Source organism: Hyperoodon ampullatus, assembly GCF_949752795.1.
Source record: "Hyperoodon ampullatus genome assembly, chromosome: 2".
Lineage (NCBI taxonomy): Eukaryota > Metazoa > Chordata > Mammalia > Artiodactyla > Ziphiidae > Hyperoodon > Hyperoodon ampullatus.
The window spans coordinates 30,643,952-30,664,203 of NC_136915.1; positions in this window are offsets into that span (position 1 = coordinate 30,643,952).

The window sequence follows — 20,252 nt, forward strand, 5'->3', positions numbered from 1 at the left end:
GGTAGGAGAAATTGGGTAGGGAAGGAAGGAAGGGAGGGAGGGAGGGAGGAAGGAAAGAAGGAAGGAAGGAGGGAAGAAAAAAGGAGGGAGGGGAGGAAAGGAGAAGAGAAGGGAGAGAGACTGAGAAAGGGAGACATAGGGAAAGAAGAGAGTTTATTGCAGTTCAGCTCAAGAACTGTCCAAGAAAAAGCCAAATACCTGGACCACATGGGCAGCTCCCCCCATCACCGACTGCAGGTGAAGCCTTTTCTGCACACTGGAGATGCTAGGCAGGACAAGAGACAGAAGAGTTCCCAGGTGCACAGATCCTACATCCTACTGTTCAGAGTGTCTTGAAGATACCCCAGCTTGTGGCAGTGAGTGCAGCAGAAGGTAGGTGTGTGCTGCCCCCGGATCCACAGGACCATCCCCCTGCACCCCAGCTGGCTGAGCACTCCTGGACCAGCAGCAGATTCTTTTTTTTGCACTACATGGGCCTCTCACTGTTGTGGCCTCTCCCGTTGCGGAGCACAGGCTCCGGACGCGCAGGCTCAGCAGCCACGGCTCACGGGCCCAGCCGCTCCGCGGCATGTGGAATCCTCCCGGACCGGAGCACGAACCCGTGTCCCCTGCATCAGCAGGCGGACTCTCAACCACTGCGCCACCAGGGAAGCCCCAGCAGCAGATTCTTGAGCAGACTGGCTGTCCCTGGTGCCAGGAGTCGGTGCGTGAGCAGAGACTGAAGCAGCCTAGGCCAGGTGTGGGAGTGATTACCTGTGCAGCCCCATCCACACCTGCCCTGTACCCTCCAAACCCACCTCTAATCTCTTGCCTTCTGAGGTTCACTTCCCAGGTCTGACCTGCCCCTGCTCACCCCAACTTCTCCACGCAACTTCTGGTCTTCAGGTGCCGACTGCCAGCCTCTCACCTCCTGAGCTTAGCTGGGACCTCCCCCTTCGGGACCTCCCCCAGGTGCCCTGTAGTCCAGCACAACCAGAGTGTGTCAATGGCTCTCAGTCCATTCTCCAAGGATGGATCGTGGGAGCAGGTGGAAGGGTCAGTGACTTTGGGGTGGCCCTGCCTTCCCAGGGTTTCCTGTGGTCCAGTGGCTGCATCCACATAACACCAGAGCAAGTGGCCCAAGAGGGAAAAGTTCAGCATTGTCATCAATCACGAGAAAAGAACTGGCTTATTTTGACTATATACTTGAATGAATTCAACCAAGTGGTCAGTAAGTATGGAACTGAATTGACCTGAAAAATCTAATATCCAAAATTACTGTATATGGAGGACTAATGGGTCTGACGTGTCAGTTACATTTTTCATCTAATTCCCATAACTATATCTGGGAGAAGTACTATTATTTCTCTCACATTACAGCTGGGGAAATTGAGGTTCAGAGAGGTCAAGGAACTTGCCCAAGGACACACAGCCGGAAGATGGTAAAGACAGGATTTAACCAACCAGTGTGGTCCAGCGCCCACATTATTAACCTCACTTTCAATTAGTTCCTCTCATTTGAGTCTCAGTTTCCCCAGTTGTAGAAGGGGGATAATGACAGTACCAACCTCACGGGCTGCCATGGTGGTGACTGTGGAATTTCTCCGGGGCTCTTGAAGTGCCGTCTAGTCAGGATGATGCTCTCTTGACCTCTGATGCCAGGCCCAAGCCTGGGCTGGGCACCAGTTGCCTCTGGGTCCTCAGTGACACTGCTTGGCTCGTCTTGCCTGGAACACGCCATTCCCACCTCCCACGGCCTCCTCTGGGTTTGCTTTCAAGGGCTGCTCTGAGCCTAGATGATGCTCCTTGTGAAATGTTTGTCTCTGAGCTCCGAGGAGCAGGGCTGCCTGCAGAATGAGAAGCGCGGCCCACTAACCGCCCTGTGCCCACAGTTCTGTGCACTCCTGCCACCCCTGCCACCCCTGCACCTTCTCAGAAATGTTCTTTAAGTGGCAGATGCCACTGATGTCTCCCTGGTACCAAAGGGCACCAGGAGTGCTCGTAGCCAACACCAGTGTCTGCCCTGAGATTCAGAGGCTGCCTCTCTGGTCCTGGAAAATGCAAATGCTTAGGGCAGAGCTCTTGAGGTGGGATGGAGTCAGATTCTAGATCAGATAGGGGTCCACTGACTGGCTAACATCTATGGACACCGAAGGGCCCCACCTTGCCAAAATTCCTCCCCCATCCCTGTCCTGATCCAGTGCCTAACATCCCCATATCAGTGCATTTATGGTGAAGGGCTCAGCTCCTGAAGGCAGATGAGAAAACAAATGTGGTACTAAAATGTGATGCAATTAGCAAAGCGGGACCTGGCTTCTTCTGGGTCCTCCCAGGACTGAAAATGCCCTGGGCCCCACTGACAGAGGCACTGAGGCAGGGTTCAGAGCACTGACCTTGAGTTAGAAGTAACCAAGGCCTAACCTGACTCTGCTTCCTACCAGCTGGTGACCTTGGGTCAAGTTCTATCTTAGAGGTGACGTCAGTGTTAAGTCTTAAGTCTTAAGATGCCTTCTTACCCATGAGGTTATGTTGGGAAACATAACCTCATGGGTAAGAAAGCATCTTAAGTCTTAAGACTTAACACTGACGTCACCTCTACGATAGAGCTCACGGTGGAATCCATCTCAGAGAGCAGTGAGAGGATGAAATAGGAGAGTGAGTGAACATCAAGGGCCGAGCACAGTGCCTGCCTCCAGCTAAGTGGCCAATGACAGGCGGAGATGCTGGAGACCCCTGGTCCAGGGCCCGCAAGTTCTCTCCTGCTGGCCCCAGACCCCCTCAGCCAAGACACGGTGGTCTATCAGCCTCTGCTCATTTCTCTTGGCTCCAACCCCAGCTCAGACCAAACCTTCCCGGTGGGACAGGGGCTTCTCAGTCATCCCAGCCCTTTTCTGAGCTTTCAGGTTGCCCTGTCCTCCGGCTTGGATCCCCCTCTCCTGTGCTTTCTTCATCTTTGGTTCAGCTCGAACCTGTACCCAATCTCCTTGCCCTTGTGCATCAGCTTCTGACTCAGTGCTGGGTTCTCAGCATCTCCTAGTGTCTGCATCTCCCACGCCCGGGTCCGGGGATGCGGAATTCACATTCCACCTGCCTGAGGCCTGGGAGCCCTGGACGCTGGTTTTCTTAGATGGAGACCTTGGGCATCAGAGCTAGAGAGCACCCCCATTCCGAGATCTTCAGGCTCAACCCTCTCGTTGTGCAGAGGGGCACACCGAGTGCCTGGACAGGGAGGGACATTCCCCAGGCCCTGCAAAGTGCTAGGGACAGTGCCGGAGCCTTGGCTTCCTCTGCTGAAGGCAGGAGGCATAGCTCTGGGGTTAGACAGGGAGGATACCTGAGTGGGCCCTAGAATTCCTGGAGAAACTTCCCAGGGAATTAAGGGCTCCGTTGACTCTTCGGGGCCCCCGTCTCCAATAACTCGCTCTCCTGGTGATCTAAGTAGGAAGCTCTGCCTTCATTATCCCAGTTAACGTGCAAGGAAATAAAAATATTTCACTCCTTTGACATGGTTTTTGTGCTGTTTTGCTTTTACAATCATTCCCTTTAGTGCGTTTAGTTTTAAGCTCCTCAAATCCTGTTTAAGTACATGGGGATAAGGTGTCCATGAATGAAGCAATAAATAGAGAAGTAGGAAGGGCTGTGAGTTTGCTCTTCTTCCCCTCTTTGCCTCCCTCTCTCCCTAAAGCTCATCCCAAATGCCCTGACCAAATGCCACACCAGCTATCGGACAGTCCCCCAGGCAGGGGATCAAAGTTCACCTGAGGCCTCATAACTCAGTGTCTGGGCAGGAGGCCCGTCTCACTGCTCAGCTGGGGTCAGCCCCAGGTCATGACCAGCTCCAGGCCAGCCGGGACCACCTTAGATCTCATTTCTTGGACTCCCACTTGATATCTGTCTTGGTCAGATTCTCTAGAAGCAGAGCTTGAGAGGGGGACTCGAGTGCCCATAATGTGTTGAGAGGATGCTCTCCAGAGAAGGGGGATGAGGAAGCAGGATAAGGCAGGGGCAAGGTCATGGTCTCAGCAGGAGTCTACCTTCATGCTGGTCCTACTGCCAAGCTCTGGAGCATAGATAGCACCATGGCGTCAGTCCCATCTTAAGGAAACAGGGAGGCCTTTTGTACATCCACATTGCAGATCACTGGTTGTGAGCTGCCCCAGGTGCTAGGAGACGGGAAACATAACCTCATGGGTGAGAAGGCATCTGAGAATGGAACGGCTGGGAGCCATTCCCAGCCAACACTCACAGAGACAGAGGAATGGGTGCACCATCCAGGCAAAGGTGATCCAGGTGGAGAACCTACTTTGCCCATTATTCTGGCCCAGCATCTCCATAACGGGCCTTTGTCTCCCTCTCTCTAGGCTTCCACTCACCCCTGATGGAGGTCTTTCTGTGGGCCAAGCCCTATGCTGAACATGTCACATCCATCTCACTGCGTTTTTACAAAAAGCTCATAGTCAGGGCTTCTGAGCACTTGTTTACCACGGAGGATCAGAGAGGTTGAACAACTATTCCAAGGTCACACAACTGTTGGGTAGCAGAACCAGGAGTCAAATCCAGTTTCCAGAGACTATACCGGCACTGTGTTCTGGCCCCTGTATTTGTCAGGCCTGCTGGATTCCACTTTGGGGAACCTTCATTGTCTCCTGCAGCCCAACACTTTAGCATCTTTTAACTAGTTTCCCCTCTGGGCCGCTGGCTCTACTTCACACATCATCTGCTCACTTCTGGCTTCTGGTTCCCTGCCCTTCACCCCAGGCAGCCTCACATATCTTCCCGCTGATCCTACCTCCACTACCTTCAGAGGCCTGAGTTCTGCCAGGAGCTGGAAGTATCTGACTTGCCCACAAATGACATAACACTGGGGAGGGATGTGGTTCTGCCCCCACTGTCTTTGCTGACACCTCCATCAACGTAGATCTTCCTAAAGACAGCAGACATTTATCCCTGGCAGTCAGAGGCACGCCTGTAATCAGATGCTGGAGGCCTGAATTCGGGATTGTCAACAAATTGACGAGGGCTCTTCAGTCAGTGGAAAAGGGACTGGGGAACGGGTTGGGGAGGGCTTCAGAAATAGCCTGTCCTCTGCAAGAATCGCCTCCCCCTGGGCCAGGGCTGGCCTTTGGCTGGAGGGGCACAGGGTGGCCTGAAGCACACATGACAGAAATGAGGGAGGGAATAGGAAAATCTTGGGGAGTAGGGCTGGCTCTGGGTCTAGGGAAACAAACTTGGATATGGACGCAGGAAAGGGAGAATAACAATTAAGGATGATGGAAGATATTACCGGTTTCCAGTTCTTTTCTCCATCCTGGGTACATGGGAGACACACTCCAACCCATGATGGCAGTTAGTCAGAATCTAGTTCTGGTTGTCCTAGTCTAGGAAATGTGAGAGGACTTAATACATGTTACTTCTAGGCTGAGGCAGTAAAAAGCACTCATATGATGCTTCAGTCCTTTTATTTCTTTGTGGAAGTGATAACAGAGAAGGTCTCATGTTGAGATGCTGGAGCCTCATGATGGAAGCAGCCTGGACCACCCATTTTCACAATGAAGGACAGTCATCCCAGATGGTTGCCAGCCATGGAGAAATAAATGTACATGGGAAATAAACAGAATTGTGTTAAGCCATCAAGACGTGGAACTGTTTGTTGTTGTAGCTTAACCTAGCCTAGCCTGACTAATTGCAGTTTCTTGTTCACCTACTGTGTGCCAAGGATTGTGGTAAGTGCTTTACATCATCTCACAAAATCCTTGCAACCCCACTTCCAGGAAGGACCTATTATTAACTACATTGTACAGATGAGGAAACTGAGGCTTAGAGGGATAAGTAACTTCCACAAGTTATCACACAGCTAGTAGGTGGCAGAGTTGGAAGGCAAGCCCAGATCTGTCTGATTCCAGAGCTGGAATTCTTAACACACAAATTCCAGAGAGGCCACCTTAGTTTTTCTGCCCTTATTGGGATCTAGGCACCAGGGCTTGGTAGGACCCAGGGGAGCATTTGAAAGCTGTCTCCAGAGAGTCCCAGACATTGGTGGAGTCCCTAAATGGTCAGTCAAGGGCCACAAGCACACTGTGCTCCCATGGAGCTCACAGTCTGGTGGGAACCAGCCGAGCAAAAGCGTGGACGTTAGAATGAGTGTTGTGTGTGAGTGTGTGTGTGTGTGCATGTGTGCGCATGCATGAGGGAGGGATGGGATGGGTTCAGTAAGGAGGCTGGACTGGCTAGGGGGACAGTGTGCTGATGGGGAGGGAGGAGATCGCATGGAATCCCCTGGGCTCCTACTGGGGAGGTGCTGGGTTTACTGGGGGCTATGAGTCTGCCCTCTACCCATCAATCCTTCCCAAGGGGACTCTGGTCTCCCTGACCTGTTGAGGAGACAGGGGACTGTATCAGTATACCTCTTCCTGCTTCTCAGGTTATAGAGTGGGGCTAATGACCCCAAGAAGCAGAGTGATGAACCCATTTGTGGATTGCGGTCCTATCTACACTCTCAGAAGGCAGTGAGCAGTGATATTTGGCTCAGTTCTGGCTTTTCTAGGGTCATGAATTGAGTCCTGAGCTGGGGATAGGATGGTAGGTAGAATAGAAAGAGGCTGACAGATGTGGGTTCAAATCCAGCTTTTACCACTTGTTCCTGAGCGACCTGAACACGTCTCTTTACTTCCAATGTCAGTATCTTCATCTGATAAATAAGAACCGCCACATTTCCCTTGAAGGCCACTTGTGAGGACTAAACGGCATGCAGTAAGCTTCTTTCCCTCCTTCCCCTCCCACCCTTTCAGAAATTCTTCCTCCAGCAGTCCCTGGATAACAGAGGCCAGGCCACAGCTCCCCTCTGGCTGGGGAGCTCTCCTCGGACCCTTCTCTGGACCCACAGAGGAGGCCTGCCCGAGAGGGCCGCCTGAGACCCAGCTGTGGGTGGCCCTGCCTTCATCCAGAAAGAAAAGATCAGCTTGAACCAAAAACTCCCCAACGGCTCCCAGCAGCGCGTCCCCGGAGGGAGTTTGCAGGCAGAGTAATGTATGGCTCCATTTTTAGATGTTGCCGAATTCCATTTGCCGGAGATCTGTGTTTTATTGCCGTATCAGTGTTTCTAAATTGCACTATATTTTCTTAGCTTGATGGGAATTTACAGCACCTGGATTGGAGCGAAATTGGGCTCTTCCCGCAGCTCGGAAATCACGGGGTCGATTGCTATGGCTGTTGCCTCCCCCTCGGACTGTTTCTGCTAATTATTCATATTAAGAAGAATCCGAATCTGAGAAAGGACGCCTAGGAGGCCCACTTGGCGAGATGTTCACGAAGGCTGGAAGGTCTGTGGCTGCTCCCTATGGAGACCCAGGCTGCCCAGGACAAGGCAGGAGGGCTGTGGTGTGGGGCACTGAGGCAGAGATGAATTCCAGGCTGGGGAGCAGCCAGCCTCGGGCCTGGCATGTCCTGGGGAGCACTAGACATTAGGTTGACAACCAGAGTAACAGGAGGTATAATGTTGCACTTTTGGATATCCCTTTAGTGGCCTCAAAGTACTTCCATGTCTTCCTAATTCTCCTGTGAGGAAAAGAGAACAGGGACCATCAACCGCGTTTTACAGGTGAGAAAACTGAGGGTGTAGGGGACCAAAGCACAAAGTAGAGCTGGGATTAGAACCCAGGACTGTCTGGCTCCAACCTGGTGTTTTCTCCCCTCCCCCCCACACTTTGTAGGGTTTGGTTCCCTCTCCATTTTCACACTGCCGACCTTGAAGGGGTGCTCTTGTTTACAGAGCCCTCGCTGTGTGACAGTCACCGAGTTGAAGTTTCCCGTCATCGTCTCATTTAACCCTCCTAGAGGTGGGTATGATGTAATCCATTTTACAGAGTAGCTTCAGGATGTTAAGCCACTTTTGCAAGGTCACACCGGGACTCCTAAGTGGCAAACCTGAGATTTAGCCCCAGGAATATCTAATTCCAAAGCCCGTCCTTAGCCACCTTGCTCCACTGTTCCCAGGAACACCAGCAAATCCAACTTCTGCTGATGCAGGAATGAGCGGCCCCAGCCATGGGGTGGGAAGCCTGGTGCATTCTGGGAGTCAGATGGTGCCTGTCTGGTACTGCCATTCAGCAGGCTGCGACTTACATGGGGAAAGCCAGGGTGCTCAGACTGCATCCTGCATTTGAAATTCACAGTTTCCCCAGCTCCAGCCTCCCAGGAAGCTGCAGTCCCACCCAGGGTGTCGGGCAGGGAGAGGAGGCAGTCACGAGGACCCAGCTGGGGACCGCAGGAAGTTCTGGCCTGTCCCTCTGGCAGGTCCTGGCAGTTTATCTCACTTGGCAGTGATCCTCCGTCTAAAAGCACGTCTGACGTTTTTGCAATAAAGTTAATGGACTTCTCCATCTTAGAGCAGCTGAATTCTCTTGGAGCAGATGTTGAGGGTTATGGATGCTCTAATTAGGAAGCTGCCTTTGGCACTGAGGGAAGGAGGGGAGTCTTTGTGACGTTGGCGGCCCCGTGAAGACCCCCTGCCAAACTGCTTTCCCGTAGCTTGCCAGAGCAGACCTGCTGCAGCAGAGAAGAGAGATGTTCCTCTCTGCCCCCACCTCCCACTTCCCTTCCAGCACCAACCTCACTTCCAGAACGGGCTGTGGGCTCCCCAGGTTGGGCCATGGACTCCGAAGTCTGAGCCACCACCAACAGGCTTTAGTGTTGCAATCAAATAAAACTTACACCCAAGTTCATCTGACACATTTATTGATGTGCATAATTGTTATTGGACTGCACTGCAATTAGGCATAAATGGTAGGTCGTTCCTGTGAGTGGCTGTAATTAGTAATTCTCGTTTTTGGCCCAATCAAGTTTGGATTTTTGTTTTTTTCTATAAGCATGGAAGTTCCCCAGTGTCTGTAAACAACATTGATTATTGACTGTTTTCTGAGTCACTCTCATTCATTTAGTCTTTCACTCATTTATCAAATCTTTCACATGGAGGTCCCAGCTGGAATGCCTCATTTTCATGGTGATGCTGGGTAATTGTGGGTGAGTTATTCTACTTCTCTTAGCCTCAGTTTCCACATCTGTGAAATGGGGACGATAGCCCCTAGCTCATAGGGTTATGGTGAGAGTTCTGTGAGATGAGGTATGCAAAGTGCTAAGCACTGTCCTAGGTCTAGAGTTGTCGCTCAAGTAGCTAGAATGTATTATTATTATTGTTATTATTATTAATGAGATCTTCTCCTGGAAAAGAAAGAGCGGAGCACCAAGAGCTCTTACCCTTTGGTCCTCAGATGAGAGGGTGATTCTGAGTGCAGAGGGGACCTATCCCTTGGACTTTGCAGGGGACTGGAGGTCAGGGTGATGCAAGAGGTCACAGAGCCAGTGACATTTGGGTTATGGCAACTGCTGTGACCTTATTCCCTCCACACCCCCTTCAGGTGAGTAGGGCTGGGAAACTTCTGATTTTTCACATCTTTCATCTCATCACTGCCCAGCTCAAAGGAAATATGGGGGTGAGTTAGACCACCTCGTAGAGGGAAGTGCCCACATAGGGCAGAAGGCTCTTATTAAATGCTTGACCTGCTCCTGTCCCTGAAGATGCCTTATCAGACTTGAGAGAGTTCCAGAGGCTGAATTAGGGAGAAGGAGGGGAAGCTGGCTCTCATGGTATACTAAAAGTAAAGGCTTTGGGCCAGAGGGACTGGACAGAGGACAGACATTCTCAGAGGAAAATTTCTCCACATCTAGGAGCCTTTGGACTCACTGGGGAAGACATGAGCTTCGCCAACACACCTCACTGGGAGAAAATGTGTGAGGGAGGCTCACAGGGCCAGGAGATAGTGAGGCACTGGAGGCTCCTTGAGCTGGGGAGGCAGATAGCCCTGGAGCGTGGGCAAGTAATTTGGCTTCTCTGAACCTCAGGCTGTTCATCTCTAAAATGGGGTCATAGCAGATGCTGTCCGTGTCTTACACATATCTCCTGCCCTTACCACTTCTGCACAAACCCCCCAATTTCCTACTGCCACCACCTGCATTGCTTTCCCTGAGGCTTTATCCTACCCCAGAGCCCACCTTGCACCTGTGGCATGCCAGAAGCACGTGGGATTGCCAACCTCCAGAGAGCAGCCTAGACCAAAGCTCTCTCCCCCTTGAATGGGAAATTGAGTTGCTTATTATATGCTGTTCCCAGAAGTCCCTGGGGGGATGGAGTCCCAGTTGCTTCCTATCTTTTCCCTTGCATCCTGCTGGGTACTGACAACTCTGTCTTCAAGGAGCTCCAGCTACTGAGGAATTGGGGACAGAGGCCTGGGCCAGGCTGAGCTGACACTTAGGTCTTTGGAAATAAAGGACCAGGGCCCTGCTATGACAGAGGCAGGACCTGGGGGCTTGTCTGGCAGGAAGTCCTGTGTTCCAGGGTGGGGCATCTGTTCCAGAAGCCATCTCCACAGGGCCTCCTCTTCCCAGATCCTGTCTGGAGGCTAAGGCAGGCACTAAATCCCCTAGGTGGAGCTGGCCCCAGCATAGGCCACCCTGCAGAAAGGCTTCATCAGCGGCCTCATTTGCATAAGATAATGAAACTGCAGTAAAAATAGTAAAAGAAAAAATGGCCTGGCAACTTTGTTTCCATAATGACAGATGCTTCTTAAACACTCAGCTTCTGTTTCCCAAGGAAGTGCCATCAGGGCCCCAGGGGAGCCTCCTGCCGTGGCCCAGCCTGATTCTTTAATGGCAACCTGCAGCTCCAGGCTTGCCTGGGCCCTGACCTCCTGCTGCTCCAAACTCACTCCAGATAGACTTGGGGGTGGGGGGAGGTGAGGGAGATGGGGAAACTGACAGAAGGGCAGAGAAGGACCCTCACAAATAGTAGTAAGCCTGATGTCTCACACTTAACTTGTGCTTTCATAGGAAGATTTTTCTTTTATTCTCACATGAGCTCCCTGAGGCAGTCAAAATGGGCATCCCCACAGCACAGGTGAGAAGCTAAGTCTTATGAGTGGTCCAAGGTCACCTGCTTAAATTAAGGGGGCAGAAGGGCCTTGAAGCTTGTCCCTGATTCTTTTTTTTTTTTGGAATTACTCCTTTATTTAGTGCCCTGGAGGTTTTTATACCCTGGGACTTTGCACATATTAAGATTCAGAAGAGGTGAAAAGTATACGTTTCTTTAAAGATGGGGAAGGGACCATAGGTGAAGGAGACTTCTTTTTCAGATTCTTTCTCAGGCAGTTCAGATTCAGGGAAGAATACAGATGGAAGTTTAAGATCTTCCAGTGGATTCCCTTGAAACTATCATGGCTTCCTTATTCACTGAAAAACCTTCATGATTCAGGCCAGAGTTTTAAGACCATTGCTCTCTAGCATTTAGCACAGTCCTGTGTTTGCTAAATACTCCAAAAGGAGTAAATGAGTGCCTATATTAATTAGAACCATGGAATGGAAGTGTTACTACTAGAATCCTTGGGCTGGTGAGTCGTCGTCATCAGGGTGGGTTGGCTTAACTCAAACAGTTACTCCATCCCATCGGACTGCTGTTCCTGATTCTGACATGAATGATCAGAGGCCCTTGCTACAGGAGATGGCAGGAGAGAGGGCATGTCCCTGACCTGGAGGCTGGTGGGGACCTGTGGGAAGTCAAAGCCAGCTCAACGGGTCTCAGACCTCTGTGCTCTGGAAAGGGTGAGACAACCAAGGTCAAAGGGAAGGGAGCCCTTGACATTGAGGGTGCAGTTATCAGGGATGGGACTTCCCCAGACCTAGAGGCCAAAAAGGAGCCTAACCAGAATCTGCTCCAGAACCATCTTGGCCTATCAGCTCCAAGCCACCAGGGCTTCATGACTGCCTGGGGAGCAGAAATGACAACCACCACAATAATGATGATGGTGATGAATAAAACAATGGAGGAGGGGCTTGTTCCACAGCTCAGAGGGAAATCTCTAGTCTAGTCCCACTTGGTTGGAGGTGGGGAGGTGCCTTGACACACCATCACCTTCCCTCTAAGTGTTCAGGGCCGAGCCCTGATTTCCTGATTCAATAAAAGAGGGCTTGGCCACGTGGGCTCTGAGCAAATTCTCAGGCTACAGATGGCTCTTCATTCGTGCAAGATGGCCAGGGGCGTCACCTGGCTGCTAAGGAAGCTGTCCTTATGGAGTCGCTGAGAAGGATGTCTAGCGGGGCGCATGTGCCCAGGTCTGTACTGGCCTCATGCAGGTAGAGAATGGGGTCCACTCCCTGGAATCGTCTGGGACTGGCAACCTGGGGGTCCCTCCACATCTGACTCCATTTCTGTCTGGCAATCCCTCCCCAGGTTCCTTCCTCCAGCCTGTGGGATCTTGGGCCTAACTTGGGAAGTGGTGGAGGGAGAATGGGATCCTATGTCCTTCCAGAGGCTTTGGGTCTTACACCAGAACCCAGATCTTTGAACTTAAAAACTGAGTATTTGACCATCTTTGATTTCTCTGTGCCTTTGCCACTCTAACTCTTGGAATATGGGGGAGGGGTCCAGTTATTTGTTACTTTCCCTCCATGATAAAAGCTGCCATCGGTTGAGCTGCACAGATGCAAGGCAGCTACAATGTCACTGAATCCCTACAACAACCCTCTGAGATGGGTCTTAGCCTCTCTTTTCTGCAGGCAAGAAAACTGAGGCTTGAAGAAGACACAGCAAGGGGCAGAGCCTAGCAAGTTCAACTCCTGCATCCCTGATTGTACTGCTTGGTGGGGCTTGTCATCAGGCCTAGAGAGGGGCCCTGAGTGATCTGGTGTCCCCTCCAGCCTAGATATTCTAGGGCTTGATGAGAGGGAGGAAGAGGGCAGTGCAGTGGTAGGACTGAATTAATAAGCATTTCCGATGAGGCGAGAGAAGGGTTAAAAGGGGGCGGGTCCAGCTCTGTCCTGCTGTTGAATGGGGTGGATGGGCCTGGGTCTTCAGAGCTTGGAGCAGGAGCGTCCCCTGAGGCCATGCAGCACACTGCTCCCCTCTAGGGCTTGGCTACTCACTGTGCGGGCGAAGGACCCGCAGCCCAGGCAGCACCTGGGAGCTTGTCAGCAGTGCAGACTCTCAGGCCTGTTCCAGACCCACTGAGCCAGAGCCTTAGGTTTAACAAGATCCCCGGGGCATGTGTATGCTTCAGTGTGAGAAGTGCGGGTCTAGAGCCAGTTCTCAGATACACCCCTTTGCTGAGAATGTCCCCATCCAGCGCCCTCTGCTGAAGGGGTGGCAGGTGATTTGGAATTGGGACATTTTCATATTAGGTCATTGCTGTTGGGCCCTGGAGCAGGGGGGACTTGAAACCAGATCTGGGGTGGCTATTTACTGCCATGAACAAGGAAAAGGGTGCGGGGGGCGGGGCGGGGAGAAAGAGAGAGAGAGAGAGAGAGAGAGAGAGAGAGAGAGAGAGGGAGAGAGAGGAGCTTGGTTGTGCTTCCAGCAGACCCCATATAATGAAGTCTCTTTGGCTCTGGTTGGAGAAGGTCTCTGTTCTTGCTGCAATGATCCCTGACTGAGGAACCTTCTTGAAGGTTCTTCTCCTGGGGGCTCAGTGCATTGGAACTAGGAGCCAGTGTCCTGGTGCCTGGAGATGGAAGGAGCACGAAGGGCATTGATCAAGGAGAGGCAGAGGCAGAAATAGCCCTGCTAACAGCAGCTGGGGACTGAGCCACACCAGCCACCTGGCTGTGCACCCCCCCACCCCCACCCGCCGCCAAGGCCTGGCCTCCTGATTGCCTTCCCCTCCCTTCTTTGCCATCCCTCCTTCAAGAGGCTTCAGAGAAGGGAGGAGCTTCACATCTTGAGGGGGAATGTCCTGGGAGGAGCAGAATGGAGAGTGGAGGGGGTCAAATAGCCCCTTTTTGTATTCCAGCTCTGCATGTGGAAAGCCACACTGACTAGCTGTGTGACTTTGGGCAAGTCCATTCACTTCTCTGATCCTTTGCTTCCTTAATTGTAAAATGGGATATAACAGTGTCTCCTTCAGAGGGTCGTTGTTCAGTCCGTGGGAAGTGCGTATGAAGTGCTGGCAGTGATACTTGGCTGGTACTGAGTGCCTGGTGAAGTGGGCTCCATTTCCTTCCTTGGGGCAGGAGCGAGGAGCGCCCCCTCTGTGGGCAGAGAGGCAGCACACCCTGCTCTTGGGGGTGGGAGAGAGGCAAGGCCCAGCATCACTTCCTTTTCTCCTACAGACAAAGCTGTGGAGAGAGAGAGCTCAGTGCCAGCCAAGTGGAGATGGGCCGCGAGGTAGAGTCGGGGGCTTCCCAGAGAGGCTGCCCGATCCAGACACAGAGCAGCCCCGCTATCCCAAGAGGCCTGGCTGACCCTGGTCCAGAGCCTAGAGTGTCACAGACAGGCTTCTGGGCCAGGCTCTGTGTCCCCCAAGGGAGGAGTCTTGCCTCACTGCTCACCACTCTATCCCCAGGGAGGGCTCAGCACATAGTAGGTGATAATTCTCCTTCTCCTCCTCCTTTTTCTTAATAAAAATTGCTGTCACTTGTTGGCTTACGATACACCCAGCCCTATACTAAGTACTTAACTTGCTTTTTCTCATTTAACCCTTACAACCACTCCACTCATGATCATGCATTTTATAGATGAGGAAACTGAGGCTCAGGGATGTGAAGCTGCTTGTTCAAGGTTATACACATAGTAGGTGGTAGAGCTGGGACTCAGACACAAGTTATTTAAGTCCTCAGATGATGGAATAGGGGGGTGCGTATTTTAGGAAGCCTGCCCAATCCATAGAGCTGTTTTTTGGAATTTTCCAGTCTTCTCAACTCTCTTAAAGCAAAGACTCTGAGTATCATGATTGTATTATGTGACCGCGCCCCCCCACCCCACCCGGCCACAGCTGATTGGACTATGATTATGATGATGTTGTACATAGGGAAGCATGGAAGTTTCTGGATGCAAATTAGTCTCTGCCAATGAAATCTGTTTGCATGAGATTTGGAAGGCAGAAGTGAGGCAGCGCCCCTCTTCCTTCCCCCTTACGGGCTGTTTCAGACATGGGACCATGAGGTTTTTCCAGCGGCATCACTACCGTTTCCTGGGTGATGACAAGCAATTGTGTTGGGGATCGTGGTGGCCTCAACTTCTTGATCCAGGCTTTCTGAACCCTGGATTGTAGCTCTGGTGTGTTTTGCCTCTTGGTTCTAGTACCAGTCTCAGAGGGGGCTGCTCCCCTGGTGGGTCACTTCTGTATTGTTCTGGGAGCCACTGGAGGCCCAGCATGGCCTTGCTCCCCCATCTTTCATTGGTTTTGTAAATATCCATATCCAATCCCTTCCTGCTTAAAATGTCCTGCCCTGAACCCTTTACTATGTGTACGGTTTCCATCTCCTGAGAGTAACTGACCGAGCGCTTTCTCATTTCCAGTTTGAAAAAGCTCAGGCAAGATCTCTGATTGGCCAAGTTTGGATAAGAGGCTCACCCAGCCTCCCCAACTGTCGCCAAAGGGACAGGGTCACATCAGGACCTGGCAGCTTCCAAGGCAGCTATGTGGATGGAGATGAGTTGGAGAGGAATGTGCCCAAGGGAAGACAGAGGTCAGATGATGTCAATATTGATGTCCCATGTCAATATCTGAAATGGGAACCAGGAGCCTGGGCTGGAGCCACCCACCTGCTTGTCACCAGGGTCCCTTGCCCAGGACAGAGTCAGCCCCGGGTGAATGGCACAACTCAACTGCCAGCACCCTCTGGTTCTGAAGAGAGAAGAGAAGCGGGAAACACATCTCAAGGGATCCCTGTTTTCTAGAAACATTTCTTTATTTAAAATTTAAAACCATATTACTTCATACAGCAAACTGTGCACTTTGATATATCACAGTGTCTTAAAAAGGAAAATAATCGGATTTGTTTGGAAATTTATTTACATCAGCCTAGAATGATTGGCAAGTAACACAGTTACTATGAAACCCAAATTGTTACAAAATGTTTACAAAAAACTATATTCATAGAAATTCTGCATGTCCACAAAGGGCATCCCCTGAATGGCCCAGAGACCAGTGTGTGGGAACCATGTTGAGTGGTAGTGGGAGGGGCGTCCAGGCACTCTGGTCTGGGTGGTGGGACAGTGGTCTCACACGGGGCTGTCTGGGGGCTCAGCTGAGGGGCTGGGAACCCAAGTCCCCATCATGGGAGGCCCAGCCAGGAAGCTGGCCCAGGCAGAGGTGGGCTGGGGGCTTGGAGCACAGTGGCATGGGGGCCCCTGGAGCCTCTGATTCCTGTCCTGGAGCCAGGACAGACCCTTCCTCAGGGCACTGGGCTCAGATGTGCTCTGGCCAGGGCCCCAGAGGCAGACCCAGAGTTAAGTGCAGACCAGTCTGATGCATGGGGCCGAAGCAGAGGGCAGGCCGTTGAGCACACGCAAGCCCACTCCAGACCTTTTCTCTCCTGCATGCTCTAGGAATGCTCTGACCTGTGATGCAACAGGACCACTAGCTAAAGGATTGGAATGGGGAGAACAGACAGATCCGAGCGGGGCAGGGGTGGAGGTCTGCGGGTGCTGCGGGGGCGGGAGGGCTGCAGGGGGAAGTGCAGCAGGGGAGAGAAGGCAGACAGACGGCATTGGGCTGTGCTCAGAGAGGAGTGCCTTCTTGGCTTCGCCTCTTTCACCCCATGTCACTGTTCTGCTCACATCTCTGGCTCCCCGGTCACTCCCTGACAGCTGACCTTGGGGTCAAATGGGGCTGGGGAGGGTGTCTGAGGTGGGACAAACTCTTGGCTGGAACTGATGGGTCTATAGCTGCTGGAGGCCTCAGTTTTGATCTGTAAAACAGAGACACACTGTGGGGTGATCTGAGGTCTGTTCTAGAAGACAGGGGAGGGGGATAAGGTCAATACCTAAGGGCACAGGGACATCAGACTGGCACGCTGGCAATGCCCAGGGGGCCATTCTCTTTAAAAAGGGTTTTCCTTAGCTGTGAGCTGTGCCTTTGCATGTGGTTGAGAATGTGAGGCAGAGGCCTTTGCCCCCTAGAATACTCCATTCTTCCAGGGTATTCCAGGGAGAGCCTGACACCTCCCTGCTGGCTGGGCAGGCAGGTATTGAGAGCTGGTCTGGGCAGTGGGCCCCTCCTTCCCAGCCCTTCAGCTCCCTGGCAACTGCCCTGGGACCAGAGCTGCCATATCGACTCAGGAGCCAAGTACTGGTGTGACGTTGCTCCCTAGACCCAGGTCCAGCTGTTCTGCCTCAGACCCTCTCAGATGCAGCCAAGGCCCCTGGGCCACTCCTGCCCATCCCCAGGAGGCACTGACTGTACATGGGCCATCTGCCAGCCCCTCTTCCTCAGGGTCTGCAGCTGTGATGTACGCAGGCCCATCCCTTCCCCCACGGGGCTCTCCGCAGCACCTGCCCCAGGTGGCGTCCATCCCAGACTCCGCAGCTGCAGCCCCCATCTCTCACCTGGTCCCCACCCATACTGGCTGGGTTATGTACACTCTGTGTGCAGACGTGCGGGGAAGGGTGTGTATACACGTGGGCTACAGGTCATATATACACTGTGCATATATATATACATACAGCATATATATATATATATCTTTTTACATTCATATATATAATGTATAGAACATTAACTTTCTATCAAAAACAGTTTTGTGACTTTCATGTATGGCCTCAGCGCTGAACTTCTAACTCCAGGGCAAAGCCAGGACTGGATTGAAGGCTCGACTCAAACTGGCCGGGGGACAGAGGGCAGGGCCCTTCTACTGTGGCAAGCAGCTGGGCCCGCTCCAGATGTGTCCACCCAGGCTGGGGTTGTTCCAGATGTGTCTATTCCAGAGGCCCGCCTACAGAGCTGGGCTCACTTCCTGCCATCTGTCCATGGGGCCGGGCCCATCTCAGATGTTAAAAGTCAATATAGCTGTTTGTCCAGACCGCAAGGCCCTTCCCAGCTGGTTATCCACACAGGACCACGGATGTGGGCCAGAGTGGGTCCTATTTCCAGATGTTTGCACAGAGAGCTGGGAAGGGCTCGGGGAGGGGTGGGCTTCACACTGAGTGATGAAGCAGCAGCGTCCAGCCCACATGCAGCAGGCCAGCAAGAAGATGGGGGGAGGGAGCTTCCCACTGTTCTGGGTGGGTGCGTGCCTGCGTCTGACTTCTGACTTCCTGGAGTTTAAGGAGGGGAGTGACTTCCAAGCATCTGGAGCCTTCACCCACCACTGCCACCCTCCTCCATCCTGGCCCGGACCTGCCCTCCACCGGTGCCCGGGGCCTTGCGGGGAGCCTGTGTGCTCAGCTAGCAGAGGCGGAGTCCTGGCTGCGGGGTGGTGGCTCCCACACTTCAGAGATTCAGAGTCAGCTCCTCAGCCAAGGGGGACTTACGCCTCTTGAGAGACACTCGAAGCCACCTGAATGGTGACAAAACTCTCAGGGTTTTCTTAACTGTCCATAGAAGAGAGACCAATACAGGTCAAGGGGAGAGAAATATGGAGCCCTCATGGCCCCAAACCCTATGGTCTTAGCGGGGTGTGTGTGTCTTCACTGATGCCCCTCAATATGGCCAGTTTGATCAGGCTGAGGGGAGGCACTGGCTTTTTGGGGTAGGGGATGAGGGTAGAAGGTAGGCGAGTCTTTTCTTCAGGGCCGGCAGGCGGGGCCAGACAGGGACGGTCCAGCACCTGCTCGGGCCGGTCTCATCTCTGCTCCACCCAAACCAGCGTTGATGCCTCCATCACTCCCAGCCACTGACCTCAGTGCTTCCACGTGGGCGTGCTCCCCCTGCCCACGTGCACCTGCTGCGGCTCAGATCCTCGTCCGCGGGCAGGTGGGCCTGAACTTTAATTCCACATGACCCGCCTTGCTGGGAATAACTCCCTGGCCCCCATCCCAAGATGCAGTGGCACCTTCAGTACCCCGGGAGAGAGAGAGCTCACATGTGGGCAGAAACAGGCTCTGCTGCATTCTGAACGCTGGGCTGGTCTCAGAGACAAACAGGTCATCGGGCAGAGCTTGGACATTATCCACACACACGGACATAAGGCTTGAATGGGAGGCGAGATCAGGCCGCGTGTCCTCCCATCTCTGTGTAGGACTCGAGAAATCATTTCAGCCCCTTTCGGGGGATTTCCCAAATTGAACTGTGCCTCTGATTTCCAGCATTCTCTCCTCCTTCTTGAAGCTCTTCCTACCCACTCCACCTCCTTGTCGCCCTTCCCATCACAGTCTATCTATGTGCACAGCCTCAGAAGAAATGACACATTCATGGCATGTCACACACAAAAGCACACACGTGTGTGTGATACGGACATGGATGTGGGCACGTGCTATGAAATTAGACCGGATAAAGAGAGTGGTTCATGTCTGTGGTTGGTGAGAAAAAATCGGCAAATACCTTCATCAGAATCTGCTTATCGGGCAACTGCCAAAAAAATGTCATTTTCCCTTCAAACGGGCCACTCTACCGAGAGCAAAGGAGTCACTGGCCGTGAGTCCCTGCAGTGTTTCGCCTCCACTTGGCCAGTCTCCCCGTGCCCATGCTTATGCAATCTCGGCAAATCTTTGTGACAATGATCTCTCCACGACAGAAGTGTTTGCAGACTCTGGTTCCCTGCCTTCCTGATTGTCCGTCTCTGCTCCTGCTGTGAGCTGGAACATATGCGTGCATTTGAACACACGTATGTGAGCACACTCACACACGAACGCCAGTCCCATGTGGCTTCTCACATACAACATGCATTGCCCTGTGCTACGTGTCTGTCTGGTTCCGCCCCCCACTGCACACACACATGCGCACGCACGCTCACACATGGACCCCTTGATGACATGGCTTCTCCATTTAAACATATTTGGCAATGTTTGCAGGTGTTATTCTGTTCTCCACCCTCTGCCATTTGGTGCACAAACGCACACACACACAAGCGTACACATTCACGTATGCATACATATGTATACTCACCAGAACCCCATTATGACATGGCTTCTCCTGTTTTTACATGTATGGGGTCCTGCTGCTTGTCCAGATCTTTGTCTCCCTCATCCCCAGTTCACACACATGCACACACACACACACGTCAGAACCCAAAGGATTCTCCTATTATTGCACGCCTGGACTCTGTTACCTGCCCTAGTTTGCTCTTCATGCCCAGCCCCCAAAGATGAGACATACAAAGATACACATATATGCGCGCGCACACACACACACACACACACACACTCCTACACCCAGGAGCTCACAACAGCATGGCTTTTCCTATCATGACGTGTGTTGGCTACGTGGTATGTCCAGCCCTCTTCTCCCACCTCCAGGGCACACAGCCTATTGGAGCCACTGTGATTCTGGGAACCAGTCGATTTGGCCCTG